Source organism: Rhipicephalus sanguineus, chromosome 11 (genome assembly GCF_013339695.2).
Source record: "Rhipicephalus sanguineus isolate Rsan-2018 chromosome 11, BIME_Rsan_1.4, whole genome shotgun sequence".
NCBI lineage: Eukaryota > Metazoa > Arthropoda > Arachnida > Ixodida > Ixodidae > Rhipicephalus > Rhipicephalus sanguineus.
In genome coordinates this window covers 12,466,098-12,483,746 of record NC_051186.1, presented here as the reverse complement: position 1 = coordinate 12,483,746, position 17,649 = coordinate 12,466,098, and positions in this window count along the sequence as shown.

The window sequence follows — 17,649 nt, the reverse complement described above, 5'->3', positions numbered from 1 at the left end:
TATGCGGCACAATAACCCATGTTGGTGCCATGACGTCGTATATCCGCTGGGTTTAAACCCACTGCCTCCCCGAATTCATGGTATTCCGCGTACTGTACTACTTGGCCATGAACCTGGTGATTACTATTAGGTTACAGCTGTGCCATATTCTTCTAAACACCCGATGCTTGCATTGCTTTGCATGAACAACACGGTTACGCCTTTAATCAACATACGTAGTTCGTAGCTCTTCCGCTGAATAATCCGGCATATACTGAGCACAATCTCAGTAACGATGTTATGCGAAGGCTCCAGCGAGGAGCATAATTATTGTTTAGCTTCTTTTGAAATTGTTGTGCTGCAGTGATTGGCACTGAGCCAAGCGTTACGAGGTGTGTTGACGTTTTGGGGGCCAAGAAACGGTAGAATATAGGGGGCGGAGTCATAGCAGTATGTAGGTGTAATACAGAACCGTATAAAATGTCAAAACAGAACCGTTTAAACCGGTCAAAATATAAAATCCCGCCTGTCACACGTCAGTGATGCAGGGTAAGTGTCGTAGATACAAAACAAAACAAAAAAAGTAAAAGAACAGATGCTATATCATCCTGTCGTGACGGGGCGGGACGCGTCTGCCTGTGACAACTCTATATGTAGGTTCGGCATTGCGGAGTGACCACACTTATCCATAGGGTGTGTCATCGTAGTGTGGCCACTTCTGTTCATGCTCCCTTCACTTGGCATGCTGGGGTCCGGTACGGCGTCCATTTTTGCGCCTGGCAAGTGAGGCTGAGCGTTTCGTCGTTACTATCTGCACGCGTACCACATGGTGGTTCTATTGAGATCTGTTTGTGAGCATGCCTCCCCCATTTGCCTCCTGTCTTTATGTAAGCACCATTATGGCCGGCTTTTTCTTCCTGACTGCATTCCGCTTTGTTGCTTTATTGTATTGCACTTACGATGATGACACCTCATCTGTATGTCCGAAGTTTAGTAACAATAATGGAAGTGATAAAGCGTTATACGAAATTCAGACTGTCACTGGGGTAAAAGAGAGGAAAACTGGAAATGACATGAAACGTAGCTGTTTTGTAGTTTCTTTGTCGACAAACAGATCTGCGGTCTTCGAAATCCTTCTCTGCTTGCACGCACACGCACACGCACATACATACACATGCATCGCGTGCAAGCGGGCGTCTCACGTGGTACTTTTCTGTATTTCTCGGGCATCTACAGCAAGCGGAAAAACACCAATCCTTAATAGATAGAATGTTAGAAACTCAGAGCACGAATCAGTGGCTTCAGGGAAAGGGAGGGTGCATAACAATTTAGAAGTGAGAGGAAAGGATGATCGGACTCGTAGCTACAAGGGGACCAGAAACCTGGAGCAGGCTGGTAGTGTTGTATCCAAGGTGTTCTCACCGTGGACTTCAACGCGGCACCAGAAGGTCATACGCAAGTGACACCGTTTCAATAGCTCGTGTACAAGCAGCAGAGCACACACCAAACACAACGCTATGCAGCCTCGCATGATTCCCGTTATTGGAGATGCCGTGTCATTTTAACTGGCAAGAGTGACGAGTGACGCACTTGTTTCTCTTTCAAGCACTCCTGGTCGAGCACTCACTTCCGGTTTTCCGAATATTCAACAAAAGTGTTATGAAAAATAGAGACCAATAGTTCTGGTTCAACTAAGAAGTTATATTGAGTACCAATTGTGTCTCAGTGCAAGTTTACTTAAGGTGAAGATCAATTAACTGACGGGATAATTAATGAATATTAATTAAAGGACTTCGTTGAAAGAGCAGGATGGACGGATGGATGGAAAAAGCTTCATCAGAAAGCAGGTGCGGACGTTTCCGTGCTATACGGCCATCAACCCATTGTTTACGGCGACTTGAGTAGCCCACTCCACGCCCTTTGTCTGGTCGACTGGGTGTGAGCTGGCCAACGCGGCTTCCCACTGCTCGAGAGAGGAATCATGCATAATATCCACCGGAAGCGGCACTACGCTACATTCTCACAACAACATGGTCATATGTTGCCACTGCCTGGCACCGTTTGCATTCCGGCCTAATCCCCTCTGTGTATATTTTTTCCAACGCGTATGGGTTGGGAAAAGATCTCGTCTTGTGCGAGAGATGGGCTGGTGTCCTTCCACCACTCTTTTTTTTTTTCAATAAATGTTGTCTCTCTCTCTCTCTCTCCACGACATCGCTAATCATTAGAAACCAAAGCGGAGGCTTTTTCCGCCCGCGCACAAGCGGTTGACCAAGGCGCAAGAATGCGTTTTGAGAAAGAGGAGAAGATTTTCTCGCGAGCAGCCGGCATCTTTGAAGCACGTGGCGGAGCATATCTCAACCACGTGGTTTTCTTTTGCATGGCCTCTGAGATTTGTTTCGTCCGTGCGACGAAACGCAAAGTTAACTCGAGGCGTACACCACGGCACACGAACGCCAAGGTACAAATGCCACTACCAGACACCTATACTGCATCTCACAAGCTGGTTGCAGCAGGGTGGAAGCTACGAGGTGTAAACAAACCACATGCTTACGCAGCAAAACATAGTTCTGTTTGTAATTGCATTATAGCTGTAGAAGATTAAGGAAACTGTTTGTCTGGCACGTGTTACGTCACAGCAATACGTGATACGCTAATGGCGATTCGCGTGTACGTCATAAGCACTGAATTATTGTACCCATAGCTGCCGATAATTGTGATGACGAACAAACATGGAAGCGCCCAAGCAGACGCGATCGCCCTCTTCGGTTCAAAGTCCCGCTTGCTGCTTGCCCACTGTGCTGGAAGCAATAAATAAACGGTGGAATCGGCTATCGCTTGGGGTCATCTCACGCTGAAAACAAAGTATCAGGTACGTTTTGGCCTTAGATTAGCTGTTTGTTCAGCCACGCCTGCTAAGCCTTGTCCCCTAAAATTTGAGAATGAATCTTGGAAACAGTGCAAGACAGACACGAATACATTTCTGTCGAAGCGTCAGGACGCAAATATAATGCAAACACAAGCGCCGATTTAGAACTCACGGGCCACAGAGCTCACGACGGCCACTTATAATTTCGACGCGCCAGGAAACAGCTTCGACGGTCGCTGCCATGTTTTTTAAAGACGATAGTCTTTCTTGGGGAACTTAAACGCAGAAATTCTGGTCTGTGTTTCTGTCTGTCTTTCTCTTTGTCGGCACGTCACTCGATTCAGCCACCCGGGAAAAGTTGAACCACTTGCTTACCGCCCACCCATCTTGAACTGGTACGGCTGTTCCTAGTTGTGAACGTTGTCGATCAAAAAGTAGATATTATGCATACCTGAGGCGCAACATCATTAGGTAAGTATTAGGTGGTGTGTTCCTTTAATAGAAAATACATAGATACGCAATTTTAAAGACCCTAGTTTCTTAAGCTGCGCTGAAAATGCGACTGCGCTGAAACTTGTCTTCCTCCGCGCCCTCTGCACAAGCTCATGTTGTGTTTCGGTTTCGGTTCAGTATTGCATTGTACGAATGACAGGGGCGCCGCTCTGGCATTCCTGTTTTACCCAGGCGACGTGTAAATAAGAGAGTTTGTGGAGAGTACTCTTTGAGTGCGGAGGTTTCTTCTTCGGCGCATCGCGCCAAATCGCGTGTTCGGGCTGGCCGGCGTCCCCGCCGGTCGCGTTGGTCACCGCCGGTCTTCACCTGCCGCTGCGCCGGGACTACCAGCCCGCAACACAGCACTCATGTTTCCCGACGTATTGCCAGATGGCGTCTATATCTCACGCAGCGCCTCTTCTATCGTCTTTAGACGACGTTTGCAGCGAAGCACAGAGATACGCGGCCAATTTTTTTTCGGAGCTACCACTGGTGCCCAACGGTGAGAGCGTTGTTGCTACCATGTGCTCGCTTTACTGACACAACGCGTGTTTTTCGGGCGCTGCCGGTGCTGCCCAACGCAAAGAGGGTTGGTTGCTGCAGTGCGCTCGCTCTGCTCGCCCAATGTGTGAGCGCAGACGGTATGGGGACACCGTGCACACTGGTGCAGACGACGCGGCGCGCGTGAATACATCGTGAGAGACGTTCGCTCTTCCTATTGGCTAAGGGAGCCCCGTAGATTCCACATTGCTGCAACCAGCCTGTGAGATAGAGTATAAGTCGCCTAAACCTTGACGAATGTGCTCAGAAAAAAATCATTCTATCAGAGGCAATTATTATCCTCACGATACTCTTCCCGTGGTCTTAGATGACGGCTCTAAAGATGGAACGTTAACCCTTGAGCAAAGCTCGTTCCAGACGCTGTTTCTTTATTTCCTAATTCTGGCCCTATTACTAGTGCAAACAACGGGCCTCATTACTACGACGAAATAACTCGAACTTTTCGGGTCTTGTCATGTCTGTGCTTCTACTTCTGCTGTGGATTAACTCCTTCGTTCCGCTTTTATTGAACCGAAGCTTTCGTTGAAATAAACATAATACGTGTAACCAACTGCGTCAGATGAGTTGTGCCTGTAGATGTATCTGACAGTGAAATAGGGCAAAATGGGTGGGCTGTTCTTCGGGGTGTTTAGTAACTTCCGTCATGAAAGATTAGAAAGCGATTAGATGATTACAGGGAAGACACTCTTGAGGGAACCTGTAGGGGAGCAGTTTCGACTTTCTGGAGTCTGCACGCTTCGATCAGAATAAGCGCGTAGGAATTTCTGAAAACTTTTGCCGGTTTCCGCGAGGGAATCGTGTCGTCTACACTCGCTACTCTTCACTTTACCATAGCAGTAATGCTCGGGCATTGCCGAGGGGGTTTTTATTACACATTTAGAGAGAAAAATATGCTAAACAAAAATTTGACCAAGAAATGTGAAATTCACTGAATGACCTGTTACCTAGTGAACTCTTGCGCCATGAATTTTGCATGAAAATATAGGATATAAAAATTTTGGGGGTTTTGCATCCCGAAAGCATGATATGATTATGAGGGACGCCGTAGTGGAGGGCTCCGGAAATTTGACCATCTGGGTGTTCTTTAACATGCACGTAAATCTAAGTACACGGGCCTCGAGCATATCGCCTTCATCGAAATGCGCACGCCAGCGCCGGGATTCGATCCCGCACCCTTCGGGCATGTGTACATATACACGCACACAAGCACACGCACGAACATACATGAAGGGTGGCAACCCCCCTCCCCACCCAGAAAAAATTGCTGGCTACGCCCCTTGATCTGAATTGCAGCTGCTCTTGCAGTACGCGGGCACGTACTTCAGTCTGTTACGAGAGTAAAGGAAAGCTCCATGTAGTAGCTATGTGATGTAAGGGACTTGGCATGTTACCCGAACGGAACGGGTGCTGGGGGCGGCCCTGGCTATTCTGTAAAAGACGAAGATGCACCGCTTTTTTGCAAACACAGGATATCATGTGTTCGACAAGAAACTCGTGGTCAAGAAGAGCGTCTTCTACGCAGAATACACGGAACACACTCTGCTCAGACTTGTATACCCCGAGTTGCAGCGTGAAAACACATCAAACAGACAACAAGAAGTGGCGTCACAGATAGTAGAGAGTTTTAGCAAGTTACGGAAATACGGTGCGCAAATACGGTAAGGACGTACCGTAGCGTTCCTCCTTTCCCGCTGGTTGTGCTTTGGCCGCTCAACGACCGGGAAAGGAGGAGCGGTACCGTACTGCCTTACTGTATTTGCGTACCGTATTTCCGTAACTTGCTAAAACACTATAATAGCCCGTTCCCGCGAGACGGCGTGAAAGCACGCAAAGAATTCCATTGCGATGCTTTCGCCGCGGGAGCTGCAGTTATTTCTTGCGGCAATTGCCTCCCACTTTTTCCGGAGTGTACACTCAGTTTCCGCTGTGGTACGATAGCTAGCGGATCGCGTGGTGCGTTTCCGGCCTTTTGCTGGCATGGCTGGATGAATGGCGAGCGAGACACCGAGAAGCCGTACACTCCTCGCTGTAACAATAACCCCCATCCGCGTGCCCCCTGCGTATTTCGGCGACTCATCGGACATCGGCCACTGGGGCGTGCTGCGAAAGAGGACCGCGAGCGTGCGGCGTCGCACTCCGATCACATGCCTCACTGGGTATTGTCCAACCCAACCCGGACACAATGACTCTGATGGGTAAAGGAGGGTATCCTAAGCTTCGAATGTTCGCAGGCGAGATACAGCTTATGCTGGTTGCGCTCAATCATTTTCGCACGAACTGCCACAGAAGTCAATTTGTTCGTCTCGGAAGCCGTGTAGACAAAAGCGCTCAAGTCCCGAAGACTGTCCACTCGGGGAAGTGAAATTCTCGAAAAAGTCAAGATACCGGCTACGCCATTTCCGTGCTGATCGGCTTTTGTTATACGAGATGGGCAGCGTGCGGCCATGACGTGTCGCAGCAGTGTGAATGAGGAGGAATACGATGCTCGCTTCGATGAAGGAGCGACGAGCGGCCGAGGCACTCGAAAGGGTCATCGATGCTGCTTCCGCAGGCAGCCCTCGGTCAACGCAAGAGAAAAGACGGGTCTTTTGTGTTTGTACTGTACATTCGGCCACAAGATAACACGAACCACGCGAACGCGTACCGAAATTTCCGTATGCGCAATCTAGTGGCGTGGCCAGAGCGATGCTCTCTATAGTAGGCTGCTTGCCTCTAGACGGCGCAGAGGCGTATCATTCTTGGCCCCTTGTTTGCATTACTCGTTTTGGGAGGGAATAAACGTCCCAATTTTAGAGTATAGCAAAGGAGAGGCACCCTTATTCCAGGGTGTCTTCAGCTCTGCCCGCATCTTGGGCCCTCACGACCAGCCTTAGGTTTTTTCTATGCTGGAGCTGACCAATGCCCGCAATTGTCGGCACCGTATTCCACTAGGTTGTCGAAGTTTTTACATCCATGACGTGCAAGTTCTTACAACTGGTAGTCAGCTTCAAACGCGAACTGTATCCCCGGATGTGACAGGCAGCCATATAGCTGTGAAATGCCAGACAGTCAAGAGGGATGCTATGCAGGATGGCCCAATCTTCTCGGGAACGCAAATTTTCACGAATTCACACTATGGCGGTAGTGAGAGGAAGACAGTGCGGAGCGCGCGATAGCAGCGTTGATAAAAACGGCTACAAGAACGAGCATGGCGTCACAAACGCACGTGCGGCGTTTGCGGCGGTTTTCAAAGGAACACCGCGGGCGAACAAGTCAGCGCCGCCACTCAGTTAACGTTTCAACAATGCAACGACGTCAGCGTGGTTGTCACGCTATCTCTTTGCCCACTGAACATCGCGCCTCCCACGGGCGTGTTCATGGGCGTTTGCCCTCTTTCGGGAAGTTCTTTCGTTCCACCTGCAGCATGGACATTTTCACTCTAGAACGAAACAAGGGCGCACACGCACCACTCTCGTGCAGCTCGTTTCGCTTCCTCGAATATTACAAATAAATAAATGGACAGGTTACTGCTACTTATATTACACGTCTGAAGATTTTCTGCAATAACAAATAGGTAGAAACATTAACTCCACAAACAAGTAAATAGTAACATTTCTCGCCACAAATGCCACCAGGGGCGCTTGCTTTATGGCTGTGAGTTCTGATTGCGAACAAGTCGGCGGAGCATGTTCTGATTGAATGTGGAGACATCCACCCAGGTGTACGTTTTGGCACGAGCCTACATGACGCCTTGGGTTTTAGAGACAATGGAAAGCTGAACACACCCGCGATTGAAATAAGTAAGAGACGGTTAGAGTATTGGTGGCAGAAAACTAGAGAGAAAGGACAAAAATAAATATTGGGAAAAAAAATAAGGACATTCTGCTGTAAAGGCCACAGAACGGAGCTGAAAACTTAAGGTTTTTTTTTTCTTCTGGAGTAAAATAGTTTTAATTGAAGTAAAGACACTAGGCCAACGCTAAAAAAAAAAGAGTAAAGGTTTTTTTTTTTCGAGCATGGTGGCCCCCTTGTCACCGCCCCGTTATAAAGGGAACGCTCATAGCATCCATCCATCCATCGAGTGGCACGCCGTGAGCGCGGTGAAATGGAATGCGAGACACCGAAACCACGTGATGATCAACCTTTAGTTCTTCGTGCGTGTGTGTATAGTCTGTGAGATTAAATTTAGAGGTGAATCGTGCCGCTCGCTGGCGTTACGGCGTGAGCACTGCCGCTCGGCAAGAGCAAACGCGGTGGGCGGATCCGATATTCGCCGCGGACATCTGTCAATCAATCTGATTGACGCACAAACTCGCGTACAAACTCGTTAATTCTAAATAAGCCCCAGTACAACTCGTGACTCTCATAGTGCGGGTGAGCCTGTTAGGAGCTTCATGCGGTGGACGCTAAGCAGCAGCTTCCTTGCATATAAAATAATTTGGTCACCTTGCACTACTTGTGCAAAGCTGGGGCCATCGGAGGAGCTTGTAGCCACCTAGCTTCTTCCATCTTTTTACTTGGCTCGTCTACTCAGTCTGCTTCGAAGACCGCATCAGTTCGGTCTCAATTTTGATGGTAATAATTAGATAGGTCTGAATTAACATGATGTTGAATAGTCCTGTCTTAATTCGTAGTACTTTAATTATCATGACAATAATTACACAGGCTTAATTTACAATACATTAATTAGTTTGTTCTTAGTATGATCCCAATGAGCGTTATCTAAGTGAGCAAGGTCCCAATTAGCACAGTTTCAATCAACGCGCTCCAAATTAGTGTCGTGTTAATTATCATGGCCTTAATTAGCTCGGTCTTAGCTTTATACGTCTTCGTTAGCATGGCCTTAGTGAGATGTTGCGTAATTAGCTCGGTCGTAGCATGACTTGTCTTAATGAGATTGGTCATAGCATGTCCTGACTTAACTAGGTATACCATCCAGCCGATTACCTAATCAGCTGGCCGCACGTGCTCGGGGAGCGAGCAGACGATGAAGAAAAGGACTAAGAGAGCGCGCACCAGATAACTCGTTATTGAGCCCATGTCAGATAGGATTTAGACCTGTATACTCCATATGGCATGCACATGTAGATTTAGAGGGACGTATTAAGCTTGCTCGTCACACGCGGCAATTAGCAGCATTAGTCACTCTAGATTTGGCTAAGGCGTACGACAGTGTCGAACATGTCATCTTGCTCAATGCCTTAAAAAACTTGTATTTTCCGGGATACATTATCAATTGGTTGTATGAGTTCCTAAAGGATAGGAAATTTTACTGTTCCCAACGTGGCTTATCATCCTCGAGATATGATCAATCTAGAGGGGTCCCTCAAGGTTCAGTTCTTTCCCCTGTTTTATTCAATATTCTATTAAGCTCAATTCCGTTGAACAATAACGTTACAGTTTATGTATATACAGATGACACTGCATTCTTCGCTTCGGCAGGTAATTTTCATTCACTGTATGCAGTATTACAATCATACTTGGGCAGTTTAGAATCCTGGTTTGAACACATTCGAATGACTCTAAACGAATGACTCCAAGTTCCTATCGCAAAAGCGGCCGCTGCAGTGGGCCAAGTGACCTTCTTGCTCTCAACGCAAGACGTACGAACCACCGCGATCTCGAGATAAGCGCACGCACGAGCGACCACGCCCTTACAGGAGGCCGCTCGTCGCAACGGCGGCGAGTTTTTAAGCGCGCTCTTCGAGCCCTTCGCGCCATCTTGGTAGTGATAACGAAAACACGCTGTAACACGAATCTCTCAGTATCGCCGCCGGCAAATGGTGTATATAAATAGCTCGCCGTTAGCATTACGAAGAGCGTGCCGTCCGTGGACGAATCGTTTCGCGCTGCGGTGCGAGGCGTCTTAAGTTCGATTCCCGGTGATGGAACTTTGTCTTCCGGTTTTTTTTTCTTTGCCCAGTCTTAGTCTATGTTTTACAACGTCGTATCCGTGACGGAAATACGTCAGTGGAGCCGTGGTGGACCCCGGCATAAAGCACTTTCGTGTTAAAAAACACATAAAATACAGTTCCGTACGCTGCCTCTTTCCTTCTCCGAATTTTCCGCTGTTGTTTCCTACACTGCTTATAAAGGCTCATTCTATTCTGGTTGTACTTGTTCTTGAGCGAAGTTTTTGTGCCTCACAAAATTGTGGCTGTAGGTAGGACCGCGAAAAAAACCAGCGCCCGGGAGAGTACAGAATTTTCTTTCTATTTATATATAAAAAAAACACCGAAAAGTGGGCTCCGTTAGAGCCCGCTACCCAAAAACATGATAATTGATGATACACACGAAAACAAGAAAAACTAGAACAAATAACAGAATATGAAAACAAAAAAATAATAGCAGGTCATTAAACTTGTGACCATTAAAAAATCACGAACAATGCTCACTGCGCCTCTTTGAATGTCATATTGTGGCCACGGTCCAGGCACTTTGCTAATGCGAGTGGTCGTCTGTCGAGGTTGTTCAACCAATCACTTTGTTGGGCGTGTCGTCATTTGTATTGTGGGCATTCTATATTGATATGCTCCGCTGACTCATCGGAATTACCACGGAGTACAAAATAGCGGGCGTACCCATATAAGGACCTCGAAGGCGCACCGGTCACACGCGTATTTCAATGCACTATTTTGCAATAACTCCCGATCGTGGACTCGCAGGCGATCAGCCGCTTCTGATATGGCAATCTGATCTGTTATCGAGGTCACTCGTTACTTCACGTTGCCACATTTCACTGTTGCCTGGATATAAACGCATGACCGTCTTTGTTGCCTGTTGTAACTGAAGTGTTGCGCTGGTAAGCACGTGGATGAAGGTCCCATTTCCGGCGAGGATGATGAGGATGAAGGTAAAAGTTGGAAGGGATCGTTGCGCAATGCGACGTAAATAAAGGTAGCAGGTGAGGGACGCACACGACAAGCTTGGCTCGCCCCCGTTTTCCCGATAGGGCGAGGGCTCCTGAATTTCTTTTAATGTAAATGGAAATTGGAAGCTCTCGAAGAACAATGTCGCCCGAAGTTTTCATTTTCCACGACTTAGAATAAGTGGCCACAGGTGTAAACATTGCGCAAGACAACCGGGTTTGAAACGGACGGACATTTTCGTTCATTGTCGCACACGCATTTGTTGCGTTGTTTGCGTGAATTTCGTTCTTGTTGACTCCAAAAAGTATACTTGTGCATTTCGGAAAGGGTGAGGTTCATCCTTTAGTTTCTCGCTTTCGGCATAATAATTGAAGTTTTATGCAGTATTCCGAAATGTGTTTTCGTAGCCGAACTTGACAGTCTGCATCTAGAGCTCTTGTTATTTATTTATTTTATTTTATTTAACAATACTGCAGGCCAGCATGGCCCAGGCAGGAGTGGAATTGCGGAGAAAAAAGAACAATACAGAAATAATTGATAACAACACCGGCAGCACAAGCATTATGTCACTGTCACTAAGGCGGTTTATAACGAAGGAACGAAAAAAAAAAAAAACAGGAACACTTTATAACAACACTCGCAGCATAACAGTTTAACAACAAAATAACAGCAACATAACAGCAATATAACAGTATATAGCGCAGCATAACAGCAATATAACAGCTTCAATGATTCAGTATTCAATACGACAAATGTTGCTCTAGGGCTTCGTCAAAACTGTCTGAATCGCAAACGAACTTAGGTAGACTGTTCCAAACCGAAACAGTGCGGGGAAAAAAACTCTGTTTGAATGCCTCCGTTTTGGCAAAAATATGTTCTAGTGTGTGTTTGTGAGTGTTGCGCGTAGTTCTCGCTGTAGTGGTCTTTAAATAAGAAGGTGCAGACATACCAAGTTTTCCGTTCAAAATATTGCGCAAGAATTTCAGTCGACTGATTTTTCTGCGGACAGCCAAGGTGGTGATGTTATGAACTAGTTGATTTGGTGAATGTAGTCTTTTGTACTTATTGAATATAAATCTGATGGCTTTCTTTTGTAGCGCTTCTAAGCTCTGTATATCTTTTGTCGTGGACGGATCCCATGCAACAGACGCATACTCCAATTTAGGTCTGATAACAGCATTATACGCTTGAAGTTTAACATACACAGTTGCCTGTGCAAGCTTCCTTTTCAAAAAGCACAGTTTCCGAAAAGCTGAAGTGCACATTGACGAAATGTGTGCTCGCCACGTCATATCACTTGAAAGAGTGATCCCTAAGTACTTATAGGCTATCCAAGCAACGCTTAGCGGCGCTGCTGCTCTTGACAGGCAGCGCCATCTCTGGCAGAAAAAGAGAAACTGGGGTGTTGGCAGCGCGCGTTTTCTCTTCTCTCCACCGCGTTGCTGCTCGCTTCTGTGCAGGTGCAGAGCTCTCGCGGTGCACTTTCGGCGCCTCGAAATGTACCGCTTGCAGTGCGGCTTCAAAAGGATTTTCAAGCTTGACTGGCACTTCCGAAAAGCGAACTTGATAAAATGAGAAAGGCTCGTCAATCACGTTAACGGTGAAGAGCAGACGATTGACGACAACCACGCCCGACTCAAAGCGAAATGCATTTCCCAAGTCGCAATTACACCGTATAGGACGTATACCTCGAGGTAAGTCTCATTATGTCATGTTAAAGATGAATAATGGCCCACATGCACTCCGAAATGAAGCCGTACACGCTATCGATGTTCTGCAGCGTGGACAACGAATCATATGATTGTTGTTTTGATACGGCATGCTTACAGTAGCAGCCGTGTACTTTCGTGAACAAACGTTTGCGGCGTGCGAAAAAACGATTATAGGGCCATGGCACTGCTTCCTGAGAAGGTTAGAATCAAGTCCTCCGTGCCACTGGAGAATCACCCGCCGATTAAGACGCGAGGCAGCTAGCTGAGCTTCAACCACCGTGAAGCAAGATGAACTGCTCGCCTCGTTTTTTCGGCTCTCGCGTCATGCGTGCAGTCTCTTTTTATGATATCGACTTGACAGGCGTATAAAACCTGTTGCATGAACGCGGCTAGAAAATCGCAAAAAGCCAGAAGATGGTTACTTCAAGGTTGCAATTGCAAAGCATGTATTAAGTGCCAGTTATATTTAGCGGCTTAAATATATATCACCCTAATAAAGTGACAAAAACAAAGCAAACCTGCAGAACGATGTCAAAGCTTGCTGAAAATGCAAAGGTCCGTTCCGGCGTGATAAAGCAGCCTTCCCGACGCGTGAAATGCAGGCGCCGAACTTTTGACAATGTGCGGAGTTCACTTGAATTCAACCAACCGCGCAACGCTAACGGTATAACGCGAATGTGAACGTTCAACAACGACGGGTAGGTCTCACGAGCACGGGGAATCGAAACACAAAGTTGCTTCACCTACAACCGTAACTGGACTTTAACAATGCGAGAAGACAGCGAGTAATCATTACTGTAGTCGCTGCGTGCATGCGCCCCGTTACTTACCGATCCAGGTAGTCGGAACGAACGAAAGCGATGAACCCAGACAGCCAGAATTGAAGGCGAGACAGCGCTGTCAGCTATCCACGCTTGCCGCCTTTATTTCTCGTGCGACACGCCCGGGAACCGATACAGTTTAACTCGTGAATCGTGTGCCTTAGCGTTGTCTGCACTGTTGGAGCTGGCCACTAAACCGCAATACTTCGGACCACGCTTACGCTTCCGCGGGGTCGCACAGCAAGCCTCTCGGTTCAACGTACCCAGCTGACGGCCTTCCAGTTACCCGCACCGAGAGAACACGTACGCACGTGCGCTACCGCTACCGTGAAAGGGGCCGAGTCGGCCGCGCAGAAGGTTCAGAGCTTTCCGACAGAGCCGCAGCGCGGCTGGCGCGGCGCTGTAGTCGCGCCGCAAACTTGAGCTTGAGTTCCTTATACTGAGTTACTCATTGAATGGGGGAGCCATGAATATTGTAGGTGAAAACACTAGGATTTGTCTTTCGCGTTATAGTTATGAGCACTGTTTTATCAACGTTTAATTCCATGTGCCATGCTGCGCACCAGCATTCAATGTTGCGAAGAGCTTGCTGTAATAGGTTATGGTCGTCAGAGCAGGTAATGCTTGAGGTGAGATGTAAGAAGCTTTTATAAGTAATTATGAAACGTTCTATGCACGCATTACGCACAGCGCTTTTACATATACAGACAATTATAAAGATGGGGAAGAAAAGATAGTATGGAGAACATGCAGGGATGTTCACTATATGTCCGTACATCTTGATCTTTGAATAAGAAGGTTGAGGGATCGAATCTCGGCCGCGCCGGCCGCATTTTCGATGGAGGCGGAAATGCTTGAAGTCCGTGTACTTAGATTAGGGTGCACGTTAAAGAACCCCGGATGGTCGAAATTTCCGCATCCCGCCACTACTGCGCCCCCCGTAATCATATCGTGGTTTTTGGGATGTGAAACCCAAACATTTATATATGATCTTGGAAAGAGCTGTTATTGTAAAGGGGTCACCATCTACTTTCATTTTTCATATGTGTGGGAAGTAGAGTCCTTTGTCAGAGGTGAATGCCGCGGCTGCTATTCTTCTTTAGCTTATCTATGATTCCACCTCCCCTCCCCCCCGTGTAGGGTAGCCAACAGAGCCAAAGCTTGGTTAACCTCCCTGTCGTTCGCCTTCGTTTCTCTCTGTCTCTCTTTTTTCCTTTTGCGCAGCAAAACTTAGCATAATATTTTGTGCTCACTCCAACGAACAAGCACGAAATAAAAACTGCGGTAGGCGGACAACTATTTGCGAATTTGAAATGCAGCCGCAAGTTCGCGAATGATGAGAATAATTAGAAGCATTCGAACGTTCTGAACAGTCCCGTGACCACATCCAGACATTATCCGCTTAGCTGTGCTAACTACGTGCATACAGAACAAATGGGACCAATTTAGAGCGCTACGTGCTATTGCCCGCGAGATCGAGCGGATTCACCGCCTGGCGGCTTCTGGCTGAACCGCGCGTGTGGATTGCTACACGCGTCGTCTGCTAGCCACGTTGTGTTTGCACGTGCACGTACATCACGCGGGTCCTCAGAAGGCGGTTTGTTCCGTAGCGTTAGTGCAACTTTAACCGCTCGTACGTATGCCTAACACGATGTAAAGAAGCATTTGGCCTTGATCGGCTGCATATGTACTGTTATAAGATCAGTGAGTGCACTTGTCGAATGTGCTGTGTGTGGTCGTCGTACCCTCCGTTCACGATCGAGTCATATCAGTGTAAGTGCCGCTCTGTGGCGCAAGCGCATTGCAAAGTGCACTTGGCGTTGTCCTAAAGATGAGAAGTATTAAATCTTATGTGAATATAGCCTTTTAGAGGCTCGGTGTTAAAAAAAAAGCTCTCATGCACTTGCGCGTTGTGGTTACGTGTGTAACTTCGGGACTGTCGTTTATAGGTTACGCGTTAGCTTTAGTTGTGTACGGTCCTGGTCCCACTACAGAAAAATATTTCTGTCAAGACACGTCTGACACTTCGGTACTTAGATTGTCCAGTAAACAGAACAGAAAATGGAGTGACACGGAAATCGCAGAACTGAGTTTCTTTGTACAATCGTAACTTGTGGGGAAATGTATACAAAGGCACCCGTCTACTTAGATTAAGATACGCGTTAAAGAGCCCTGATGGTCAAACAAAATTAACCCAAATGGCGTACTTTACAATTATGTCGTAGTAATTTCACGCGAAGCCACATCTTTTTTTCTTTGCATTATCTTAGCGTTTCTGTTGCGTCGTTATAGTAGATTGACGGAAGGCAGCGGACATTATTCGCATGAAAAAACGAACTTTGGTCCCGTGAAATAACCGGGCTTTTCTTCCATTACTGTTGTGCAAGTAATCAATCGAAGAAAGTTCCGTGCTGTACAGTTACCTTTGTGTACCGTTACTGGAATAAAAACAAGCGTGTGCGTGTTAAACGCCTCAGTAGCGCAAAAGCGCTGTCAGCCACGTAGCTTTCCTCAGTAAATATGTCTACTGTCCTACATTTCATGGAGAACCGAATAAGAAATTTGGATGAATATTTCTGCACGCAGTGCACATAGTACTATTTGAACTCATCGAGCAGGAATACGGGCTTTCTTTTTGTTAGGGGTTATCCAGATGAACAAGAAGTAAATACCTAATTCAGTCGCACTACAGCAGTGCGTAGTAAGTAGAACACAAGCTAAACATGTACAAATAAGATAACAAGAAAATGTCATCCATTGCGAAAACGCCGACTGTTGTCGAAGGCGAGCAACCCATTCCTTGGCAGAATGCGCTTCTCCCAGAAGTAATTTAGTAACGTTCGGCGCGCTTCGTGCATTAATTTGGAAATGAAGAGCGCACAGTTACCAAAAAGCAGCAGTCAAGGCATTTTGTTTGCCTGAAATTGTGTCAAATCGCTCACAACGAAGCGCAGTTGTGTGCGTTTGTATACGCGCCGACAACCGCCTATCCATACTAGCGCGGGACGGTGCTGCCACCTGTAGCCCGATGTCGCGGCGAATATTGTGGCCGTGAGGGAAGATGAGCGTGAGGGTAGAAGAGCTTGCACAACGCACAGTTTTCAAACGCGACAAACGTAGATGTGCAGTAGATGCTATCCTATACCTCGCAAAGCAACCTTTGCTTCTCTGCCTTCAACAGCCACTTTCTTCAACATATTTCGGCGGAATACCTTAGAAACGCGAACTTTTTGAAAAACGAACGAAGCCCTTCCAATTCCACATTTGCTCTATAGCTGGCTCGTGCTCAACGTTTAATTTAAAAAAATGCTAACTGAGCTAACACCCATCATATTTTTTGTATATATTCCTTCGACGTTTCTGGAGCGCTTCCACTATCGAGGAAATTGGGGCAGCCGAAGCTTGGCATGAGCGTGCCTGACCTACTGCTTTTCTTTGTTTGTTACCTCCTTTTCTTCTTTCTTTCTTTTTTCTTTATTTCTTTCTTTCGCATTGCGTAATGCTACCTCCCAACCTCATCGTTCTCAAGGTTTACCGTGTTATTACCGAGACAGTTATTCTCGAGGTTTGCCGTGTGCCGTAGGTAGAAAGTTATCGTCATCGTGAACCGGCACGCGCTCAATGATTGCTCAAGCGTTCTCTACAGATCATCATCGTGAACCGGCACGATCTCTCTTCTTCATTGTCGTCTGCTGCTTCGCTTCCAGAACACGTGCGCACATTTCTCCGTTGTCGAATGCAATAACTTTGATGGGCGAGAGAACGAGTACAGAGAGATAGAAAGAAAGAGAGAGAGAAAGAAAGAGACAAAGATATACAAATAGAGATATTCTTGACGAGAGCAAACATAGCCATGTATAGCACAGTATACAAAGGGTGGGGGGGGGGGTGGGGGGGGGGAAGAGAGAGGTGAAAGGGCAAAAAGCCTAGTCCAGCTAGGACCAGCTAGATGCCCACCAAGTCTGTTGTGGCCCAGCTTTGCATGCCTTAGGCTTAACCCGGGATCTTACCCTGGGAGAGAGGTGAAAGGGCAAAAAGCCTAGTCCAGCTAGGGCCAGCTAGATGCCCACCAAGTCTGTTGTGGCCCAGCTTTGCATGCCTTAGGCTTAACCCGGGATCTTACCCTGGGTTCAAACCCCAGCCCCCGAGAGAAAAGTAGTTTACTTTATTTATTATTTCTTTGGTACGTGCCATCTGGGGGTGAGGAGCGTTTTTTGGAACACCATCATCACCAGCTTCACAGGTCCTTCAATGCCAGGTTCGCTAGAATAACGATGCATTACAGTCTAATATTAAGGTGAAGGCATTTGATCCCTCATCAGACGCGTAAATTGACCGGCTTCGGCGTGCTGCGCCGGCGGCGTCAA